The sequence below is a fragment of the Astyanax mexicanus genome, chromosome 12 (assembly GCF_023375975.1).
Source record: "Astyanax mexicanus isolate ESR-SI-001 chromosome 12, AstMex3_surface, whole genome shotgun sequence".
In the NCBI taxonomy this organism is placed as follows: domain Eukaryota; kingdom Metazoa; phylum Chordata; class Actinopteri; order Characiformes; family Acestrorhamphidae; genus Astyanax; species Astyanax mexicanus.
Genome location: NC_064419.1, coordinates 45431631 through 45439692, shown reverse-complemented (window position 1 = coordinate 45439692; position 8062 = coordinate 45431631).

Here is an 8062-nt window from a genome sequence, read left to right as displayed (position 1 = left end):
CTCACTCCTGGTGCAAAAATTAAAGCAGTTCAGTTTGGTTTGATGGCTTGTGATCATCCATCTTCCTCTTGATTTTATTCCAGAGGTTTTTTATTTAGTTAAATTAAAGAAACTCATAATGTTTAAGTGGTCAATAATTTTTTTCCAGAGCTATATATAAAGGAATACACTCTCATATCAAGAACTACTAAATTAATAAAAGTAAATGGCAAAAGCATTAAAAACATACAAACAAGCAAGCAAACAGGTAAGATTTCATAAAATTAAAACAAAAATAACCAAAAGCAAATAAAATTTAAAGATTATGAACACTAATAATTTGCATAAGTAATTACTAAATACACAAATAAAACAAAGAACAAGAAGAAGAAGAGGAAAACTAAAAACTAAACATGTTTTATATATATAAAAAGGTCTAAAATAAAATATAAATAAACTAAAAATAGAAAAGCAAAGGGTAAAATAGAAAATAAACCAATAGCCTACTGATTCGTTTATTCAGCTTAATAAAAAAAATACTAATAAGTTAAAACCAATTCACTATATATAGCACCTATTTATATTTAGCCATGTTAGCAGTAATCCCTTCCTCTCATCAGCTGGAAACATCGTAATAAGTTAATATTCTGTCACGTTTGTTATTTTAAAAACTGCTGTGTAAGTCACTCGCTCACTACACACATCATTGATCTCCAAGCTAATGTTTAAGACCAGCAGCTGGACAATGATTAGCTAATGCTAGCGGGCTAATGGCCTTCAACAACAAGAGTAAACACAGCTGTGTTCAGCTTCCAGCATTAAAGCTGCACTAAACCCCCTGATTTTTGCTGACTCCACCCTCAGATCAAATTTGAAAAAAGCTACAAAAATGTGAGGGGCACTGGGTGATGTATGGGTTTAGAGGCGGGCAGGAGGGAGAGCTGATTGGCTGAGCTGCAGCAGCAGCAGTGTGCCTCTAATAGCAGTGAGATCCAGATAGTTGGACGTCGTCAGCAGGGGGGCGGTATTATTGCTTAACTGATTTGCATATTTTGTTTTGTCTGTGTACCAAAGTACAATCATCCTCGCCTATAGCACAGTTGAACCTGAGAGGGCGCTGCAGCGGTGTAAATTAGCACAATAAAAGAGTTTTTTAAAGGTTACGAAATGTTCATAAAATATTTAAGGAGGACTGTTATGTCTCATTACTTCAAAGAAACACATTGCAGCTATTAATGGAAAAATATAGTTTAGGCTCTTTAAAATCCCCCAAATTAGCACGTTTCAGTGGGCCTAGAAACCACATATTTTATTTTATGAACCCTGAGATCATTGGCTGATACTCAAAGTATAGCTGTCTTTCACAGCCTGTTGTATGATATTGTTAATTAGCTAATGCATTTACGTATTTCCTAAAGCTGCATTTTTTTCATTTCTCTTCTAAGCAATGACTTTATTCCTGCAGTTCTTCACCTGTCAGACGTCTAATTCTTTTCTTCTCTGCTGAAACTGAGACTCAGTCTTTAATCATGTTAATCTGAGCTAAAGGCTAAAGCTGCTGTTTCCATGTGGGTCAGCCAGACGTGAATCTTCCTGTAGCAGTTTTTTTTCTCCAGTTTCCAAGAGTCTTTTGAAGGTGTAGGAAACAGTACTCACCGCTCTCTGGCTTCATCTGTAATTTCTATAAAGAAAAGACTTATACTTTTAATAGTTACAGAGTTCTCTGTGTTTTATCTGTGTCTTTTTCTAGTTATTATGATGAAAGTGTGACTACATACAAATAGTTTGTAAAATCCATTTCCGAAGCTCAGTTTATGTCCATTGCTAATTTATTTATTTTACACTATATTTGTACCATTTATGATTGAGTATGTTCTACACTATCAGAGGCACACTGCTGCTGCTGCAGCTCAGCCAATCAGCTCTCCCACCTGCCCCGCCCCTAAACCCATACATCACCCAGTGCCCCGCAAAAAAAAAACCCTTTGTTTTTGTTTTTTTTTTAGCCTTTTTAAATTCAAGCTAAAGGTGGAGGGTGAAATATGGGGGTTAGTGCCCTTTTAAGAAATGGAACCCACATCTATCAGACTTCGCTCACAAGATAACACCTCCAATGTATACAGGTGTGTGCATTTCCAAGCCATCTCATGAGGCATCGCTTTATGATCAGTTTAAATACTGCTTGCCTTTTGCCAGAAAAGGTATGAATGACCTCATTGTGACCTAATTTGTCACCATAATCGATCGTGTTTCCGTGTGTATTGTGAGCAGGCTCAGTTTCCAGTGATTCAGCTCAGACGCAGGTGAGTGAGAGTGATAAATGATGGCTGTGGTGGTGAATAGACCTGCCTTGTGGGCCGTAGATGGTGGAGACATGGACAATGCACAGACATGGAGCTGCTGCTGCAGTGTGACCATGCCTAGACAGCACTTATTGGTACTGGAAGGAAAATGCAAATGGATTTTTTACTTTTATTTTACTTTTACTTTGATTGCTGACAATATAAATACAAGGTATTTCATGTTTTGCCTGCTTAACTTTTTAAAAAATAATTTATTAATTTACTTTCCTACATTTCAGACCATCAACACCTTACAAAAAAGCTTTGTAATATTGCTATTCCAACAATTAACCCTCCTGTCGTGTACATTTATCAGGAACAGCAATGGTGTCCCCGGGTCAATTTGATCCGGTGCATGTTTAAATATACAATAATATCCGAAACAATAATTATTTTAAAAAATCCAAACAAGCAAAGTGAATATTTTATCATCAATTTTCTATCAATATTTAGTGCAGTGGTGTTCCTTACCTCTAATAGGTAATGGTTCAATCAGGATAGTCACTCAATAAAAAAAAAAAAAAAAAAAACATGTTAAACTTTTTTTTAATGTTTCACTACTTTACTACTTTTCAAAGACCAACATATTAGACAAAACAGCTTTACATAACATTAAAACATAACTTTGTATTTTGTTTTAGTTTTTGTTAGTTTTATGTTAGTTTTGTGGATTACACTAATTAAGGCAAGCAGAAGAAGTTTTATACTGAAAAAAAAAAACTATTTTTAACTATTTTTCCTAGATCTTCAAACTTTTAAATGGGTCACTTTTGACCCGTAAAATGACAGGAGGGTTGAAAGCCATGCCTTTTTAATATCTGGCACATGTGGTTTTGCACTGTTTCGTTGAAAATGCATGAACATGTCTTTGCTATCATAATGACGGGAAAAGTACAACTTGCACGTCTGAAAACGTGCAAAAGGCATCTACTAATTCTCTTAGTTAATCATGGGTGTGATTTGGGAATAAAACAAATAAAATAATAAACCAAGCAGCGTGTCACTTGCCATTTCCTTTAAGAGCCAGGTGTGCTCTGACTTTGGCACATTGCTATTTTAATGGCGCAGCTACCTGCATATGTTCAACTCTGTCTGTGGCTGTAGAAGGAGAAATCTGACACTTTAGAATCTGATAATTAATCATGTTAAGCAGTTATGCAGAATTGTTTGAGCAGCATGTTGACTGGTAAACAGATCAGGTGTGATGGTGACCTCAGGCAGGGATATGAGAGTAGGGAGTATAGTGTGTGTGGATGGTGAGGAATTCTGTGTTTGGAGGAGATCAGTGTTGTGTTCTCAGGGTGCAGATTTTCACTGTGAGCTTGAACTGCCTGTCAGGGCAGGACTGTCCAGAGGCAACCTTTCTCTCTCTCTTTCTATCTCCCCCTGTCTCTCTTTCTCTCTGTCTCTCTTTCTCTATGTCTGTATCTCTCTCCCTGCTCCCTGTATCTCTCTTTCTCCCTCTTTGATGATACAGCCATCACCTGTGAAAGCTAGAATAAAAAAGCTCTTTAAGTATTTTCTTTTGCACTTTAAACAGATAATAGAATAAAAACGAATTACCTTCATAAAAAAGGTGTGCTTTTATGTTTTAAGTTTTTTATTTACTTATTAAATCCTGTATATTAGCCCACACTCATAACTGCAATTCCATCACAATTAGCATCAGTTTCATAGACCCAAAAAAAAAAAAATAGATACTTGTGGAAACTCCACAATAGACACTAAACTGTTACAAAATAAATTATAGTACCGTTTGTTTGTTTTTTCGCACTATAAAGCGCAATAACAATGAACACTTATTTTCTGGTCTATTTTCAAATATAAGGCGCATTTTAAGAGGCACTATAAGGAACGTCTAACTAAGTTAAGTAAAGCTAAGCTAAGTAAACAAAACTGTAAATCTTAAAAAAGACTTTCTTTTAAAGTTAAACGAGCGCTCGATGTTAATCTACACAGATTTCTCTCCTGAAAATTGTTTATTTGGGTGAGTAAAGCACTTCCGTTTAATTTAAGTAAGCTTAAATTCACAAATTTCTCCAGCACTAAGGCTGGAGGATTAGCATTGTGCTGGCTGACAGCGCTACACAGAGGAACCCTGAGTGTTTTGGAAAGCCAGGGCGATATCAGCTAGCATGTAGTCCTATGTAGCTTGTTTTAAGATGGTAAACACGTAGATACAGTTCGGGTAATGCTAATGCTGCTCCAGCAGTGCTAGCCAGGGTTAGGAGCAGTTTACAGTCTGATAACACACACCTCTGAACGGGGAAAATAGCGTTTAGCGGCTAATGCTAATGCTACTCTAGCCTCAGTGCTGGAGAACTAGCTGAAACTCCTGGATAAAGCTGTACTTCAGCGGAGTGGCTTTACTGCTACTGACTGGTCAAATTCATACATAAGGCATCCCGGCATTTTTTGGGAAAATTAAAGGATTTTAAGTGTGCCGTATAGTGAGAAAAATACGGTATTATGCGGTTTCCACATTGTCATTGATTGTAGAATAATAAAATTAGGGTTCATATGGTTAAAATTAAAGTGTCAACTGGGACAAAAAAAGAATACCCTTTGAGATTCTCTATAACAAGAGCCAAACTGTAACAGTAGTCGACGCTAAGCTCTATATCACAGGCCCAGCACTACTATAAACGAGGCTGCTGTATGGAAGTGCTTTGAGAAAGTGTCATTAGATTGAGATGAAGGGCTTGGTAGAGCCTGTGGATGGACGTGCTCTGTTATCATTGCTTAATGGCTTTTCCTCAGTGTGAGACGATGAGAAGGAGTGGCGTGCCATCTCTGGTTTCCTTCTGAATGCCCTGCTCCAGCGGGCAGCTCCAGCGGGCAGCTCCAGCAGGCAGTAATGAGCGCACGAGTGAGCGCACAATCGCGCCTTTCTCTCCGCCAGGCCCTAATTGGTGCTACAAATATTGACATGCCAGTTTGGTGAGGCAGTGACTGTAGCAGATGACATGACTGGCAGAGCCATCCCCTGTGTGTGTGTGTGTGTGTGTGTGTGTGTGAGAGAGTGAGACAGAGTGAGAGAGCACAAATATCTTCACAATGGCTCCAGTGAGACACAAAACAAACGTGGCATTGTTGGTGGTACATTTCATGTTTACTGTAGGCGAGAGCTGAGGAGAACCCGCACACAAAGCTCTGGAGCTGCTACAATCCCCATCACTCCAACAGCTTAAAACTTGTGTATCTGTTTGGTGTTGGCAACAGCTATTAAAAGACCCAATACAAATTTCTTTATCTTAACATTTATTATTGTATATTTACAATATGATTTCAGACTTGCCATCGCCATTCAGCTCTATTAACGCCTATTTTCTGGTCTTTTTTCATACATAAATCGCTATTCTCTTTTATGGGGGGGTTTATCCTCTGTGATTTTATTCCTGTCCAGAACGTCCATGTATTCATGTTTTTCTCAGACGTCCTCTGAGAAAATTACAGGTTGAATTATCTAATGTTTTTTGCTGAACTCCGTGGACCTTTAGTCCAGTTCAGACTCACATTGCATTTAATAAAATAGCTATTTGTCCTCTGCCACACACCGTAATTGTACTTTGGGCACACGTTTCCATGGAGATCCATGTTAAAAACACAACAGCGAGTGGAAATGGAGGAGATACTGAACGCGATGTCCTTCAGCCAAAAAACTCACTGGTCCTCCTGTTTGCAAGAGTTTTATCACTGAGTAGAAGAGTAAAATATTTTACACAGACGACCCCCTGAGTAACTTATCCCGTCCGGATAGGGCTAAAGGTGCATTTTTTTTGCAACAATAGTAAGGAACAAGGGTTTCACCATGTTTCCCTTCTATAAAAATGTTTAAAAAAAAAAGGTCAAACAAGCCCTGGATGTTAATCTACACAGATGTCTTTCCTGAAAAAACTTTATTTGGGTGAGTAAAGTGCTTCTAAGCTTAGATTTTCTATAAGCATGGTCACCCTTGTAACACTACTTCAGCATTCAGTGGCTTTACTGCTCCTTAATACCTGACTGGTAGAATTAATACATAAGGTGCATGGGATTCTAAGATGCACTGGTGATTTTTGGGAAAATTTAAGGATTTTAAGTGAACCTTATAGTGTGAAAAATACAATTTGCCTTTCCTGTTCTATAAAACCCCTATCCAGATAAATCTCTCCATCCAGATAGAGTGAATCTGATTGATTGTGATTGGATGTAGAGAAGTATAAACATATACCATTCCGACTCTCTATTGGTTTATACTGTGATGCATCACACCTGCACATACCACGTCTATTTTTGCATTCTACTAAAATACAATGAGCAGATATGTAGCATTAACATTTTAATAGAACATTATATTGTGCTTAGGGGGGGGGGGGGTTGGGGGGTAGAGCACTATAGGACTTTGTGGGCGTGGCCTAATCTTTGTTCTTAATGGCTTTATTTTTTCCTCTTATATTACTAAGCAGTACTTTTACAGTTTTACTGAAAGAGTAAAAAGCTCGAGTTGATACTTCAACTTCTACAGAAGTATTTTAAACCCTAGTATCTAGTAATTAATGTGACTCAACTGATATTTTCAGCAGGATAATGCTCACCCACACATCTGTGGGTAAATGTGCTGCAGGATGCCAAAGAACTGGTGCCCTGTCCATGGGGTATTCCTGCCTTGTGCCCAGTGCTTCTGGGTGGGTTTCCAGGTCCACAAAACCCACTATAATCCTGACCGTGAAGAAGATGTGGATAGGACTGGGCATGGTGCATAAGCAGACTGCAGAGGAAATGACAGCAGAAGGTCGTATCTGCAGAAGAATGGTCAAAGCAGAGCTGAGTTAGTCTTGGCTGGCTGCCACGTGACAAGACAATAGTGAAAGCAGTGCTGTTTGTGTTCACCACTCTGTCTGCAATCTATAGTGGTGTATACAAGACCCACAGAGGCTCACAGGGACTCACAGAAGCTCAGTACACTGTGGTGTACACTGTTTTTCTGTACTGCTATGATGCTGTATGGAGCCCCTGAAGGGACGTGGTGCATTTTTTTTTTAACCAAAAAAGCGGTGAGCACCACATACTAAGTGGTGAGCACCACATTCTGAGTGGTGAGCACCACATTCTAAGTGGTGAGCACCAGATAGTAAGTGGTAAGCACCACATACTAAGCGGATATATATTAAATGAAATAAATATTATTTATCGCTGAACATGCACTGAGCTGCAAGTGTCAATGATACAAAAATGGCCAGCAACTGAATCAATAATAGAGAGTAGAAGAAATAGTAGAAGAAATAGATAACTAGATTCAATACTCTGCAGGGAACAGAGCAAACAGAGGGGTATTTATGCTAGACAGGTCAGGTGCAAACAATCAGTAACTGGGGGAGCGGGAGCGCCCCTGCACTGCAGAGTCAGGGAAGTCCGATGTGAGGCAGACTGACTGATATTGATATCAAAATGTACTTTCTTAAGGGGGCGGGATTATCTCCAGATTACAGATAGGACTGGTAATTATTGGGATTTTTTATATGGATTTTAATTGATTGATATTGAACCATATCTACTATATATTTCAATCTGTCAATCAGAGAAGGTATACCCAGTGCGGCTGAATGGAAGATGATAATGGATGTGTGGTTGGAGTGTAAGCTGTGTGTGTGTGTGTGTGTGTGTCTGCGCTGGGTGAGGAATGCTGTGTATGTCAGCATCTCTGCATGCGCTCCAGTGCAGACGAGCTGAGACGAGAGGCAAGACGAGCAGAGAGAGTG